Here is a 17,405-nt window from a genome sequence, read left to right on the forward strand (position 1 = left end):
ATTATAAACATAGATCCAGTTCATAATGGACACATGGAGATCCTATAGAGACCACCATGTAAAGTGTTAAGGCTTATGGATATGAAAGCCTAGTAGAAATAGATATAAGTTGAGTATTTAGGTTTGCTAACATAAATACTATCAAAGATGACTGTGAAATTTAAATAGATTACATCTTATAAGGATTTTACAGGGGTAAAATATCACCCAAATGATGTATGAGAGGGTTTGAGCATACTTGAAGGAATATTATGCTCATGTCCTTTTTTGTAGATACCATTTTTGCTCATGTGGATGTCTTTCTTGTTATTGATGTCAAACCCTTATCAATCCTATACGAACTGGTTGTTGATGGCAATCCAGATATTTATATATTTAGTTGATACATTGTGTATTTGGTTATTGGTTCAGATGTCTATTTTTATAATACTACATTATAGAACTGATTGCAGTTTATATTGTGTTATTTAGAGAATATAAGATAATGATTTAATGTGTTTCTGGAAGCCTAGTATTTCCTACCTAGTTTGGAAGTAATTCTATTCTCTATTTGTGTTTGCTTTGGTGAAACTTATTGTGGTTCAAAATGAGTGTTTGTACTAGAAATATGTTTGATGATCATGTTGTCATTGGGACTGTTTTGCTCATCATGACTATGTTACAAATCAAAATGTTGTGGTTTTTTTAGGGTGCACTTATTTATTTAGGTCTGGGATAAAATTGTGCATTTTTAACAAATCAAGTGTTGTACCAGTTTGTGTGAGTGGTTGTGTGTAAAGGGTTTTGATGTTGATTGGAAGGTAAGCCGACATGGTGTGAACCCTCACATGTTCCTTTTACCTTTCGGATGATGTATTTTTGGGTCAATACTAAGTATACATTTCATATTCTTTTGGCCAACCTAGTGAAGCTTATTTTAGATTTAATTGATTTATATTGAGCATACAACAAAAACAAAAATGAGAAAGTGGTGTATAAGTGATGCATGTGAACGTTGTTGGATAGTGCTGAGAAGTTTGGTGGAGTGATGTGTTGTCATTGATGTCAATATCATCTTATGTGTATTTCAGTGTTGCAATAAGATTGGATGACTTGTTGCAGTTTAGTGGGTTTAGAGATACTTATATTTAGTTGATTCAGCAGAAGTTTCAATGGTTTGCATGATGATTTGATCAAGTTGTGTGGTCCAGTATTATGATTGGTTATTCAGTTTTTCATGTTATTCGGTATTCTGGTTTGTGCTCTGCATTCCTCCAGAATTGCATTATCTTCATTTGCAGATTTGGAAGAGTGTTTGGGACATTCATATGTGTCCTCGATTTAGAAGGCTCATGATTTGGAAGTCCACAAGTGAAACTTTCAGTTTGACAGTCAGTTCAACGTGTGTTCTTGAGGTTTGGTATATTGTTGATGAAGATTCTAGTAACTAGTGATATTGTAGTTGTTTTTGGTGCGATTCACGTTGCTTGTGGATGTTTCTAGATTGGGTTCTATCCATGTTGATGGTCTACATTGATTGTTGTGTGCTTTATTGATCATTTTCTTGATCCGGTGGTGTTCTTCGTGTTATGCAATATTCTTGGTGATTGTAGCATATTGCAGATGATCAAGGCGTAATTCTTGATGGTGTTTCTTGGTTGTGGTATTGATTTGGGTTCAGACCATGTCTTAGCCCATATTGTTTTGGTCTACATGTATTGTTGTAGTGTGTGAGGTTATTGTTTTGTTGTTTATGTTGAGGGTTTAGTTGACCTTGAAATATAGGTTGATGATTTGTATAAATATATGGAATATTCATTTGTGAGATGCATTTGCTCGATATCTGCGAGTGTGTGATCGAGTAAGTGTGTGAACAAACTTGTTATGATCTTTCAGAAGTGTGAAGAGAAGTTTGTGGCAGAGCAGATCAAACTATGCTTAACTGAAACTATAACCAGGCATGTGGAGATGCTATTTCATCAGTTCATGTAATCTGGATTGTTATTCGATCTTTGTGAGGAAGTGAGCCTTTCGGGGTTGTAGCCCTTATTGTATTTGAGTAGTGATCTCTAGGAAGTGTGCTTGAATGCATGTACATTCCCCATTGTAATATTTATATTTACTCCTAATAGGGTATTATCTCATTGTGGGTAGGTTCCCACCATGGTTTTTCTCTTAACCAGGTTTTCCACATAAAAAATATTTGTGTTATGTGTGTTATTGATGTGGTGTTGATTTGTGCTTTCATTGTTAATAATTAGATCTGAATTTAAGTTTGAGTTGTGTAGAGTGTGAGAGAAAACTGATTCACCCCCCCTCTTAGTTTGCTGCATTGTTGCCAACAATCGGTATCAGAGCTAGATCCTTCGAAGGAAGCTTGATTGCTTGAGGAGATCTAGGATGGCAACTTTTTCTTTTAAGAAGGATAGTTTGAGATTTGATGGAACAAATTACACTCTCTGGAAGAATTGGATGGAATTTCATTTGAGATGCATCGGTGAAGACTATTGGAAGATTACTAAGAATATGTATAATGCTCCTCACAATGGTCCTACTACTCCAGATGAGATAAATGAAGCTGAATTAAATATTAGAGCTAAGGAAGCATTGATGAGTGCCTTGTCTGATTCTGAGATGACTAATGTGATGGATTTTTAGATTGCTCATGTAATTTGGAAGAAGCTAAATTGTTGTAGAGCTTGAAAGGAAAGTATGACATGTTGAAGATGGGTGAAGATGAGAACAATACCTCCTTTATGCAGAAAGTGAATGAGCTTGTGTTGAACATGAGATGTGCTGGTGGAGTACTGGAAGAATTTGAGATTGTTACTAAGGTGTTGAGATCCTTGCTCCCTGCTTACAACAACAAGGCTGTTGCTATTGAAGAGATCCAGACTGTGACAAATGTGACTAGAGATATGATGATTGGAAAGCTTGTTGCTTTTAACTTGAGAGAATATGGTGAAGCCCCTCCTAAATCAGAATCTGCATTTAAAGCTACTATATCCGTGAAGCAAAAATATGATCCAGGAGAAAGTTGAGTAAGAGTATTCAGATATGAGAAGGAGATGAGAGAGCTTGAAGAGATTGAAGCTCTTATTGCCATAAGATTGCCTAAGGGTGCCGATAAGTTTTAAGGAAAGTTGCCTCTTAAATGTTTTTCATGCAAAAAGATAGGACATTTTGCCTCAAGGTGTCCAGAAAGAGTTTCTAAGAAGCCATTGAAGCCATATAACCCTAAATATCAAAAGAAGTGTTATTTCGCTGCTGATGAAGGTGTGATTGATGATGAGTCTAAGAAAGGAAATTTAGGGAATGAATAAGTGTTCATTTCTATCAAAGAAGATGATCTGGTGACTGCTAATTCTACTAGAGCTGCATTATTGAATAAAAAGCTTTAGATGCTAAAGTTGAAGAGAAAGATGAATGGGTTATTGACAGTGCTTGCTCTTATCATATGATAGGTTATAAGAGTAAGTTTGTGAGTATGGAAAAGTATGATGGTGGTAGCGTAAGATTTGGAGATGACAAGGCTGGTATAATCCATGGTAGAGGTTCTATTTCTCTTGATCGTAAGCATAACACTGATGATGTTTTGTATGTTGAAGCTCTAAAGCATAATCTTTTGAGTGTTGGAAAAATGGTTGATAAGGGATATGACTTGAAATTCAAGAATGGAAAATGTAAAATCTTAAGTAGCTTCGAAAATAAAATTGCCTTTGGTACAAAGAATAAAGGTAATGTCTTTCACTTGAATGCTAGTGGTAAAAGTTGCTTAAGTGCTTAGGTTGATGAATGTTGTTTATGGCATAGAAGGATGTGTCATGTAAATTTTAACTACATAGTTAAGATAAGTTCCACTCAAGATGTAAGAGGTCTACCTAAGATTTTAAAGCCTACTAAGCTAGTATGTAAAGAATGTCAGTTAGGGAAGCAAATAAGAGTTTCTTTCAAAAGAAAACAATATACTTCTAATGGGATATTGGATCTTGTGTTGGCAAGAGACACTGTTTCGGTGAAGATTGATGCACAAGAAATGCTTAGGAGTTGTCATTGATGGCAACTCAGTTGAGATATCATATCCGGTGTACATAGATTTGATTTACCAGAAGTTGCATTATTCATAACGCATAAGTCTGAAAGGTGAAACACATTAACCGGTATAGCATGAGTACAGTATGTAGATCTTGATGTTGGCTAGATAATTTTTCTTGTTGTAATAGAGGTAGATGATTAGAGGTTCGAGAAAAATTATTCTTTAATCCTGATAACCGGTGTTGATTCATGAGCTAGATTGAAGGTTCAATATTCGGTAATCCAGGACAACAAAGCTATTTTGTTGTAACATGTGGTCCAGAGTCTTTGGGATGATTTCAATGATTGGTTTCGTGTTTGAGGAGTTTGGGACAACATATGTGAAGCTTTTTATCATCTTGTTTAGGTCCGCATATGGATTTGTGGATGGATTGCGCTGACATGATTGTACATGTTTCATGTTGTGTGTTATGTGGTATTTGGAAGCCGACATGAGAAACAATTTGTTTTGTTGATACTGATATATAAGATCTATTTGGTAGAGCATTTTGTAAGAGTATGAGAGAGAGAAGTCTGCATGAGAGAATGTGCGAAGTTTGGCGAATGTGATTGAAGGTTTTAGTGCTCTGGTATTTGACAGAGTAGCAGAATAGAGCAGGACGGCAAAACAGTTGCAGAAAACTAATGGAGCCTAACCAGAACTGCTATTTGGCATGAGTGGATTCTATTCTTCATTTCATTTGTTAAGCAGTCATCGGCTAGGAGGGACCTAAAAGAGATCAATCCAGACTGGTCAGCAAGAGTAAACATAACAGAAACACAAGGACATGATTGAGGCAATGTAGAACATAATGAATTATATCATGAAACTGATTACAATCAACTAGTAACAACTAGGTTACAGTAACCGGCTCAGAGGCCTGCTAAAACATGCTCAAAATATAGAATAGATTGCAACTGAGACCTCAAATCTTAAGATCTATCTATTATGCTCTATCTAACTTCTCTATTACATTCTAATTCTCGATTACAATAATTTGTACAATCCAAGGGCATCCGGTCGGTCTAAAAAGGGATCAAAACCCGAAGAACAAGACCTATAACATGAAAAACCAACAAGATTGACCTCCGCCAAAGAAATTCCTCCAAAAAATCCAAAGGATGGAGTGTAGATCATGGGGAAAGGTCGGCCACACGCCAAAGAACATCGGAATCAATGCTCAGGCTTTGCAAGGTAGGGAAAGGATCTGGTAGATCACCAATGCAAATAGGTCTAGGCAACTGGTAACAAAAAACTGTCTCGAAAACCGGTAGTGATAACTTGCCAGAAAATAATCCAAATGCTGCACGGTTTGATAATAAGGAAGATGATCGAGTCTTCAAGCAAAATTCAACTCCATAGGTTCCGATGACCCAAATCCAAGACACACAGAAAAAAATGTTGAAACTGCAAACATAAAGAAAAACAGAAATGAAATATTTTTGGTTGATGCAAGATTGCTATGAACCGGGGATGCTCCTACATCAGTTTGTTATTATAACTAGTTGTAATCAATTATAGGACAATGAGTCCTTCGAGTTGTAGCCTTATTTTTTATTTGGGTAGTGCGCTCTAAGCTGTGAGGCTGAATGCAATTGTATTCCTCTTTTTATAATTGTAGCGTCCTAAAATTGCAACACTTGCAATTTCGACTGCATTTGGGTCTTCACGATGGCGACGCAACATTGAACCTGAATGGAGACCTCGAAACCTGTTTATGACACCAAAAACTGCATATTTCTGCACCTTGGCCTGATCCTTCCTTGCACCCTGCTGTCCCGGGAGGTGGGACCATGGCGCCCAGCGCCCTGGTCCCTGGCCCTATTTTGGGCCTGGTCTCTTATGGGGCATCGGGTCTTCAAGTTTGCAATTCGAAAAATAATCTTTCTAGGTCGGCCTAAGGTCGGAAAAATCAGTCTTTTAACCCTAATTGACAAGTATATAAACTACATTTCCTCTCCCATTTGAAAGAGGAGGAAATAAGCAAGCAAAAGCAAGAGGTGGAAGCGATATTCAAACATTCAAACATTCAAACATTCAAGCATTCAAGCATTCCTTCAAGCAATTGAGCATTCTAAGTCTCCATTCAAGGCTAAGTGTTGCATTCAAGACAAGGATTCAACCATTGAAGAGGAGATAACTTACAACATACAACATACAACATACAACAACATTTACACCTTCGCATGTAAGAATACAAACATTCTTACGACAAGGTATCAGTACTTGTTTACATTACAAACATTTACATTTACAGCATTCTCATTTCTTGGTTAATTCCAAAAACCAGGGTTTGACCTAGAGGCAAACCCCTAATCCCTAACCCCCCAATCATCCTCTCTTTTCTGTGTGTAGGTTACAGGTACGCAGCTGTAATTGAAGATCTGGAATCCTTGTGTAGAGACGAACAGATCACCCTTCGTTTCGCGGATTTTTCAGAGGACCGTGTGCACGCCGGGCGCCATCGTCCCGTCAACTTTCGCTCAAATTTGCAGGACAGCATCGTCTTGACATTTTACTGCTAATTCTAAGTCCGCAGCTTCATCCCATATTCCTATCTCTGTTTATAAGTGAATCTTTCTTACTTTACATGCACTCCTAGTTCAATCCTTCTATCCACATTCTTTACAAAAGAGGGTAGCCTTGCTGTCTTAACCCTTGAAACTCATTTAGAATCCGATCTCACATTGTGTGGGATTGGATCTTGTGGGTTTCGACCCCTCTTTTGAATGTAAAGTCTCTCCTAAGTGAAAACCGTCAATCCTAGTGACCCCCTTCTCTCTCCTTGGAGTGGGGGAACACCTAGGGTTCGATTTTTTTCCGCTTTACAATAATATTATCATACTCTTGATCAAAGTATAATAATATTGTGGGTTGAAATCCCACCATCATTTTTCCCTCTCTAGGTTTCCACATAAAAATATTGGTGTTATAGTTTTGTGGTTGATTGGTTTGTGTTTCTGCACTTTACTTTCATTCTTATGCATCTAGTGATTTAAGAATCGGTTTAATAAGTTTGTAAATTGAAAAATACTGATTTACCCCCCTCTCACTGTTCATTGATTCCAACAATTCGTATCAGAGTTTAGTTATTCAGAAGGAGCCTAACAGTTTGAGGAAGATTCAGAAGATTGAATCAATGGACTCTGTTTTGCAAAAGCAATTGACTATGACACTTGAAGATCTTGATGCAGATATGAAAGAGAAAAGTATCCTGAGGAGAAGTCTGGAACTAGCTAAAAATTTCATTGAATGTCTAAAAGAACAAGTGAGCACATCCAGAGAGAAGAGAAAATAACCGATGGATAAACTCAAGGAGATTTAGAAGAACAATGCATTGACAATCAAGCCCTACAAGACAAGACAGATGAATGTGAGAAGCTTGCTAGAGAGAATGTAGTCCTGAAGAATGAGATGCAATCCATTGTGGTGAAGTTGACAAAGGAGATTGAAGACAAAAAGAAGAATGAGGAAAATCTGACTCAGTGAATTTAGGATAGATCTGGTGAATGTTGTAGATTGAACTATGAGAATGATCAGTTAAGACTTTAATTGGTGCAATCCAAGAATGATGGGCAAGAACTTGAAAGGCAGATCATAATCTTGAGAGATGAACTTTCCACTGCTAATGAGTATAAATAAAAATTCAAAGCCATCTCATCTAGGCTAGATGATATGCTAGAAAGTCAAAGAAGTGGAAAAGACATGTGAGGACTTGGATATGAGAAAGGTGAATGCTCCGGTTCTAGACAAAGAAATCATCAAAAGAACAAGAGACCTCCGATAAGACAAGCTAATGCTTATAAATTTAATGGTAAATATTTTGTTTGCAATAAATTCGGTCATATGGCAAAACAACGCAGAAATAAGAAGATGAATAATGGTCCTACCTTTACCAGTCAATGTTTCAAATGCAACAACTTTGGTCATAAGACAATCATGTACAGAGAAGTGATGAATAAATTCCAAAATAAAAGATGTTATGCTTGTGGAATATTTGGACACATTTCTAACCAATGCAGGATGAGACGAAATTAGTTAAACTTCAGGCCTATACAAGGAAATGTTTTTTACTATGCATGAAACAAATTTGGTCACATTGCAAAATATTGTAGAAGCAAGAATGTGAGAAGGAATGCTCTGGTAGACAAGAACATATCAAATAAGAAGGGAAATGAGAAGGTTGAAGAATTTAGAGAGAAGCATAAGAAGATTTGGGTTAAGAAGGAAGACTCAAATGATCAGAATGGTTCCACACCTGATTCCTTAGGGGTAAGCCTTTCATGAAAATCCTTAGAACCCCATTTCAGAGATGTGTAACCAATAGAGGAAGGTTGCAGATGATGGAGATTAGATGTGTAGTTGATATTGGGAAGATTACATGCCTATTTAAGTATCTGGTGATGAATTCTTGGAGAAACACGGTATCTAGAAAGCCTTTAGTGTTGTGCATTTATTATGACTTAAAGTTAGGTTTTTGGAAGATAAAAAAGAATTCTAGCATTCATTCTTCACATTGCGAATTAAGAGAAGAGAAGGAGAGTAAAGCAAATGAGATTAAGCACTGAAAACATAGCTTGAAGCGACTCGATAGTAGCATTTGGTTGAATTTGAAAAGGTATCTATCTGTGATCGAGCTATCTGTTTATAACCCTGATTTCAAAATGGCATCTGCATCTGGTGTAGCAACTCTATTGGTAGTAGAGATACTGAAAAGGCAAGCTCAGTCAATACCTACCTTCGATACTCAAAAGCCTATCACTCCACCCAAGCCAAAAGTCAAGTCAACCAGTGGAGCAGAGTAAAGGAAGAAGGAGAAGCCACAAAGAGAATATATTACAACCACTGCCAAGGATGTAGAAACAAAATCTGATCAAGCAGTTAAAGAAGTGAAGAAGACAAATACCTATGCCAGGATAGTGAGGAAGCCTCAATCTGGTGGAGCCCAGCCAACCAAGAAGCCAAGGACTGAAGCTAAGCCATCCGGTAGAGCCAGAGCAAGCAAGAAACAAAAATTTGAAATGGATGAAGCTCTGAAGTCTGGCAAAGTGAAAGCTAATTAAGATTTGTGCCCCCAATGACATTAAATGAAATTATTGATGAAGTGCTTAAGGAAGGTAATTTGAAGAATGTGCCTGTATGTTATGAGAATTTTGATGATAAAGATCAAAGAGCTATAGAAGAAGCAATTGTACAGTATATGGATGTTTACAGTAAAACATTAATAGAATTATCATCCATGATACCCAAGAGCCTATAAGATAGGATAAAGGAATATGTATTAATAAATTTGAGTTTTGTAATCTCTAAAACTGAAGTTGATAGATTGTTAAAGATTGTTAAAGATAGATTCAAAAGCATGAAGAGAGTCAATAAAATCATGCTCAGTAAAATAGATGAAGTGACCAAAGAAACTGAAGCAATTTTAAGATAATTTTTGAAAGAGCACAGGAATGATGTTAATCCATCACATGATGGCACTTAGTTGAAAGAGAAGTCTAAAGGTACATCCATTTTATAAGTGCATGCAGCCATTCTTGATTAGCATAATGATCAGTCAACTGAGAAAGCCACTCTGACAGTGCAAACAAATGAGAAAATCACTGATATTGCTAAGGTTGATACCTCCAGTGAAGCTGAACAAGATCATCTGGTGATCAGTGTTGATTCAGTGAAAGTGACTGAGGAGATTGGAAAAGGTGATGAAGAAAATGGTGAAGATGCAGTAAAAGATGCAATTGCAGAGGTGGCAGAGAAGACGAAAAGAGAAGAGAAGGATGATCAGGCTCTAGTGACAACAACAAGAGACACTATGGCAGATAAGGGTAAACTCTTTCAAAGGAAAATCCAGTGAGGACTTACTCAAGCATACCACGGTGCAGATAGAGAATTGATAACATTGGAGGTAGATGTATTGGAGAAACTTTTGCCATCATTTAAACCAGATATAAGTTATAATACCTTCAATAAGCTTAGAATTATGTGGAATGAAGTAGAATCTCATTTTGTGTCTTTGGAGAAGGTTGCAATTGCAAATTTTTTGACCTAGTTCAATGCTATGAGAATGAAGTCAATTTTGAAGATGATAGAGGGTGATAGGATAAGTTTAATAATTGCTATGAAGAACATTCAAGACACATTAGATGAAGGGGGCCAAATATACAAGTCATGTTCGATTTTGCCCAAAGTTTACAATTGACATTGACAAGAAAATAAGAGGGTGAATGCCATCTTGCTAGAATATCTCAATCATATGCACCTCAATCAGTTTTGGCTAGCAATTTTGTGTTGTTCATTTGAAGGAATTGATTATGTGATGCATTAATGTTTTGTCATTGATGTCAACACTAGCTGTTTTGGATGCTTTACCAACACCCTTCTGGTCTTGGTAGGATGTGTGGTTTCTGGTTGGATTGGATCTGGCATGATTCGGTATGCTCCAGTATGATTTAGTTATGGAATTGTGTTATTCATGATACTCATGTTCATATTCAGTAAGTTAGTTTTGGTCTGGTGATTGGATGCTATCTTGTTTGCTTGGAAGTTTGGTTTGTGGTTCCGACGAGGGTTTCACCGGCAGAGCTTTGATAAATATCTTTGATGATATGCATAAGTGGTGTTGGTGAAACTTTTAGTATAGATTCAGGATGTTATTGGTGATCATGTTCGAGACTTGCCAGATGGAGATCATTGCTTTAGCATGTGGACCTATATTGGATCTCGGTTGATCTAGGTTATGGACTGGCTTAATGTAATATGTGGATTGGACCTCTTGATGTGTTTCTGGGATGTCTTATGGGTTGAATATTATTTGTTTAGTCTAAGGCTGACATGTTTGGTAATTATGTAATTGTTTTATTGTCTAGTGGCTGACCTGATTGTTTATGGTTGAGGGTTTGTATATATATTATGGGTGAACTCACAAAGCTGGTTCCCACTATTGCCAATGAAGAAAATTGGCGAAAGTGGAAAAGTTTTTTTATGGGGGGTTCGAGCGAAGTGGGGGTGTTTGAACGGAATACCCTTTGGGGTTCAAGCGAAGACCCCACTTCGCTCGAACCCCATCTTTCGAGCGAAGCACCTTTAATGCCCGTTTATGTCATTTTTCAATTATAGCGTGGGGGTTTGATTGAACCCCCCTTCATTTGAAACCCCCTAAAAAAGGGGGGTTCGCTCGAACTTCCCTTCGTTCGAACCCCTTTTTTAACACTTCTCTGAAGATTTCTACATTTTTTTGCAGATTTTTGGCCTTGAAACCTTTGGTTGAAGGCTCAAATGGAATGATCTTGAGAACCCAAAATGTAGTATTATAGTCCTCGAAGCAAGCTTTCCAATCAATATAATTTTATTACATATTGAGTTTATTATGAACTTGTTTTTTTAATTTTACCAAATATAGGTTTTTCACCGAACATGAACTTCTTTGTTCAACACATTGGGAAAAATAGGAAACTAATTCAAAAAAATTCTGAAAAATATCCAAGCCCTGGGTATTGATGTCTTCTTTCTAAGAAAAAAAATAAAATTGAATTTTGATATATATAGAATAAGTTATGTGTTCAAACGTCACCCTATGTCTGAATTATGACTAGTCGGACTTCAAAACTTAATAAAATGAAAAATATTGAACATATCACTATCAAACCAACTTCAAGTCTTGGATATTAATGTTACAAACCAAAATTTGAAAGAATTGAGTTTTTATCATTTATAGAAAAAAAAGTTATGCATTTCGGGAGGCACATCACTTTTAAAATTTTTTTTTTTTTTTTTGATAGGTAATTGGCCGAAGCCTGAATAGCTTTTGACTGGAGCTATGAACCAGTGGGGCCACAGTAGGGGGTCCCATCCCCATTACATATCTTTGAATTATTATTATTATTATTGTGTTTGATTAGATTGACCCCAAGACCTTCCCCATCTTTTGGAAGACCAAGAGTCACAACTTAGAATTTCACTTTAGATGTCCCTATTGGGAATTGAACTTGGGTCTCCACAATGAGAACCTAGTGTTTTAACCAGTTAAGCTCAACCCCTTGGACACATCACTCTTAAAAATTGTAGTTTGTTGTAAAAAACTACTTTTCGAGGGAGATGGAAAAATTTTAAAAAAATCCTTCAAAAAAATTCGAAAAAAAAATATATAGAATCTATAGACAAAATTCTACAAATCACTAATTTACATCATCTTCAAATTCTTAATAATTTAAAAGTTATTGTTGTTGGAAGTTGAAGATTATTTTAAAATTGTATCTCAGTGTCAAAAGTGGCAAAAAAGTGGGAACCATTATTGTGAGTTCACCCTTATGTAAGATCTCATTGTAGATCATGGTCATGGAATGGGATATGGATATGTAATGTGTGAATAATGTAATATCATTTAGGCAGAGGATTTAGTTGATCATTGGAGATCGAGTTGGGTTTATGTAAGAGGATTTAGTCCTCTTGTATTGAGCTTAACTGGAACTATACTCAGACATAGGAGATGCTATCTTTGCAGTTCATTCATTCTTCTAGATTGTAGTATGGATTTCTATGTAGTCAATGAGACTCCTTTTGTGATGAGCGGTGCGCTCTAAGCTTTTGACCTTCTTGCAAGTGCAGGCCCCTCAATTGCAATTCACATACTTACTTGAGAAGTATTATTTGACTATGGGTAGGCTTCCCACCATGGTTAATTCCTTTATCGGGTTTTCCACGTATAAATCTTGGTGTCATGTGGATGGTATTTACTCTCTGATTATTGTTTATGCTTAATTGGTTTAACTACTATTCCTGTATTTGGTTTAAGCATTTCGGTATTAATGTTTTGGGTTTCGATATTAAATTTTTAATTACTAAATGTTTTGGTAATCTGTGACAACTGATTCACCCCCCCCTCTCAGTTGTCTTCCGGTTATTTGAAATTTCTAACAAGTGGTATCAGAGCTCTGGTTCTCTCTGTAGAAAGGTTAACCACTTAAGGAAGATCCTATGGTGACTAACAATTCAAGTTCATCTAGTTCATCTGGAGCTTTCTTTTAGAGAGATATTCCTAGGCTTGATGGAACAAATGACACGGTTTGGAAGATTCATATGGAGACTCATTTGAGATGTCTTGACAAGGAGATTTGGGAGATCACATAGAATGGTGTTACACATCATAATCTGGCATCTGGCAGTCTTCCTGTGGCAAACCTGGACTAGGAGCTTCAGAATGATTGTAGAGCAAGAGAAGCCCTCTTGTGTGCACTTTCTAATCAACAAATAATGGGATTAACTAACAAATCATCTGCAAAGGTTATATGGGATAAGTTGGAGACTCTTAATGAAGGTGACCCTACTGTGAAGATTGCTAAACTTGATGGTAACTGGGTGAGATATGAAAACTTGAAAATGGAAGAAGATGAAAGGATTACTGCATTCATGGAAATGGTAAATGAGATTGTTATGGGAATTCAATGTTGCGGTGGAACTCTCAGTGAAGATGAAATTGTTTCTAAAGTCCTAAGAGCCCTACCAGTGGCTTACAAGATGAAGGCTACTTCTATTAATGAGTTGAGAACAATGGCTAATACTTCTGTCAACAAAGATACCTTGGTTGGGAAATTATCTGCTTTTGAGCTTGAAGAATTTTGACCTTCTGGAATTGTGAAGTTTGAATCGATTTTTCATGCATCTGCATCATCAACTAGTAAGCAAGATTAGAAAGCTTACTATGCAAAGGAATTGGATGATATGAAGAGAGAAGATGATGAGTTTGAGCAACTTGAAGCACTATTTGCTAGAAGAGTACCTAAAGGACTAGTAGGAGATAAGTATGAATGAAAAGCACCTTTTAAATGTTTTGCATGTAATAAGATTGGTCATTTTGCATCTAGATGTCTTGAAGGAATTCAAGATTTGAAGAAAGAGTTAGAAGATCTTTTAAGCCTAACCCTGGATATCAGAAAAAGTATAAGTACATGAAAAACAAAGATACATCACGCTACATAGTGGATGAAGAAGGTATTACTAACTCTGATGATGAACCAGTAGAAGACTTTGCTAAAATTGAAGACAAGGATGAATGGGTAATTGACATTAGATGTTCACATCATATGACTGGAGATAAAAGGAAGTTTCTATCTTTGCAAGAATTTGATGGCGGTCTGGCTAGATTTGGAGATGACAAAGCATGCATGATCAAAGCAAAAGGAACTATATGAAGGAGGTGGTGGAAGAAAATGAAGTCAAATTGGTTTATGTGAACATTAAATATTAGATTGCAGATATTTTCACTAAACCTTTTCCTAAAGAACCATTTGAGTACCTAAGAGACAGGTTAGGGGTTTTTTCCCCTCGGACAAAGAACTGATTGATGTGTTTTGGCATCAAGTGGGTATGTATTATCCAAGATATCCTTCATTCTGGCACTGATGTGGGGATGCTACTGCTCAGGGGGGGTAGTTAGCCTTGTGTTTTAGTGGTAGTTATCCCTATGTTTTTGCTTTGATATTTATGTTAGATTTCTGGCATTGATGTCACTGGGGGAGAGATGTTGATGTGAAAAAGAAAAAAGGGAGTTGAATACATCAGGGGGAGAGATATATGTGTAACTTAGAGCTTTACCGAGATATCATTCACAGGGGGAGTTTGGTCTTTGTTTCAAAATGCGGGAGATTGCTGGTTGTGTTCTATTGGGGGAGAATTATTTGGTATTTCTTGGTACTTAAATGTTTTTCACATATAGTGTTACCATCAATGTCAAAGGGGGAGATTGTTGGCCACTTGGAGGAATTGATTATGTGTTGCATTGATGTTTTGTCATTGATGTCAACACTAGTTGTTTTGGATGCTTTACTGGCACCCTTTTGGTCCTGGTAGGATGTGTGGTTTCTGGTTGGATTGGATCCATCATGATCCAGTACGCTCCGGTATGATTTAGTTATGAAATTGGCTTATTAATGATACTCATGTTCATATTTAGTAAGTTGGTTTTGGTCTGGTGATTAGATGCTATCATGTTTGCTTTGAAGCTTGGTTTGTGGTTCCGAGGAGGGTTTCACGAACAGAGCTTTGATGAAGATCTTTGATGATATGCATAAGTGGTGTTGGTGCAGCTTCTGGTATGGATTCAAGATGCTATTGGTGATAATGTTCGAGACTTGGTGGATGGAGATTATTGCTTTAGCGTGTGGACCTATATTGGGTCTCGGTTGATCTAGGTTATGGACCGGCTTAATGTAACGTGTGGATTGGACCTCTCGATGTGTTTCTGAGATGTCTTATGGGTTGTGTAATGCCCCACTAGGAACCCCGGAGGAAAACCCACAACAAGGGTGAAGCAATTTAAAAAAAAAAAAGTATAAACATCATAAATGCATTTACAGAACATGCACAAAACACAAGTGGAAGACTACACCAGAATTCCTTAAGGGTTACCAACAAATAATTTACTTCAAGAATAAATTCCACATATGCATCATTAACTCAATGATCACAAGAAGCCATAAGCAAATAAAGATTCATCATAGACAGATTGAAAGAATACAATATAATTTTCACTTCAATAAGAATTTACTAACATCGTCAAGGAAACTGATAAAAACATCCCAACATAGGATTACATTGCTCTTCCAATACATAACTTCTCAATATACATATACGAATAGATCTCATCCAGTTACAAGGTTATATAAGATCAATGATACAATGATACAAAGATACAATGACCACAAGGGTCTCCAAATAACAATAATCTACAAACAAGAGATGAAGCATGAGTCACGAACCAGAGGAACATCTGCAAAGCCAATCCCTGCATACTACCACCTGAGCATGTAATCCCCAAATGGAATCACCCCACCGTGCTAGGAGATAGCTGAGGGCCCTCAAACAAGCATAAGCATGACATGGTCGACAAAACAATATGACTCCATGACAGCACATAATGACCTCACAAAATCCGGGTGACTCAACATCACAAACACACAAGTGAACCAAATGAGAGAGTGTCATCACATAGCTTAAGATGGATACCATGGTGCAGCCTCCATAGGTCCCTACTCACTGTCCTGGTAACCTCTCCCGAACCTCTAGTTCCAACTAAGTCTCATGCGGACCCAACTAGCCTTTCGTGAAGACAAGGTAGTTGGTTTGCCATTCCAGGCTTTCTCACAACATGATGAGTCTCATACAAGCACTCACCCAGGTGCGAGGTACAATTATCTTTATTAATGTTATGATTCTACCCACCTAATCAATTCATTAGATTACCAGTTATTATCTGACTTTCGCTAGGTCATAATGCCTACCACTTTGGGCACAACCCCCAAGCGAAAGACACTCTCTCAAAGATCACTAAACAAACATGGTCACTCCTCGAGGACCCTATGGCAAAGTAGACAGCCATAACACCACTATCAGAAACAAGTGGTCAAACAAGGACATATTGACTCTTGGCTAACCAAAGGGCAAAGACACTACATGGTTAAGACAATGAAGCCAACATATATCTCTTGCTCAAAGGTACCAAATATGCCTCCACAGGACGACTGAACCACTGACCAGAACAACACATAATACACTTGCAACATCATAGATTGAAATATGAAATAGAACACTCTTTACAATAGTCACATTATTCATTTTCCCAAATCAATATTCCATCAGGAATGAAATCCATATTGAAAATTCAACCAAATAAAAATACGAATTCCAAATAGTCATTCAATTCAATTCCAGAATATAACCAAATCTACCAATTGAATCACTAATTCATGCCTTGATTTCCATTGATAAATTTATTAACCACATGATAAGAATCACATGAAAATCACCATTTATGCTTAACATAAAACAACCACTTCAACATGTTCACTTAATAAAATTAAATTAATTTATAATATACTGGTTTGCACCGGTAAGGCACAGGTTAAGTGATGGCAAAATCCAACCCGCAGTATTGCTCTCGCCGAGGCAACAGACACTACCTACCAGTAGTGCTGCTACCACTTGTAACATCCACTACTGACTGGTAGCACTGCTACCAACGGGTAGCGGTACTGCCGATCGATAGTGCCACTACCGCTCGTACTAGCCACTACCAACCGGTAGCAGCCGCTACCAACCGGTAGTAGTCCTACGGATCGGTAGTGCTACTACCAACCGGTGGCAGTCCTACCAATCAATAGCACTGCTGCCGACTAGTAGTTCTGCTACCTGCGGGTAGCAGACAGTACCGACTCACGTGACGATGCAAGCCCATCACGGGAGAGGTAAAGTCTACGAACAAACTAAAAGGTCACTAAACAAACATGGTCACTCCTCGAGGACCCTATGGCAAAGCAGACAGCCATAACACCACTATCAGAAACAAGTGGTCAAACAA

Source organism: Cryptomeria japonica, chromosome 5, assembly GCF_030272615.1.
Source record: "Cryptomeria japonica chromosome 5, Sugi_1.0, whole genome shotgun sequence".
Classification (NCBI taxonomy): Eukaryota; Viridiplantae; Streptophyta; class Pinopsida; order Cupressales; family Cupressaceae; genus Cryptomeria; species Cryptomeria japonica.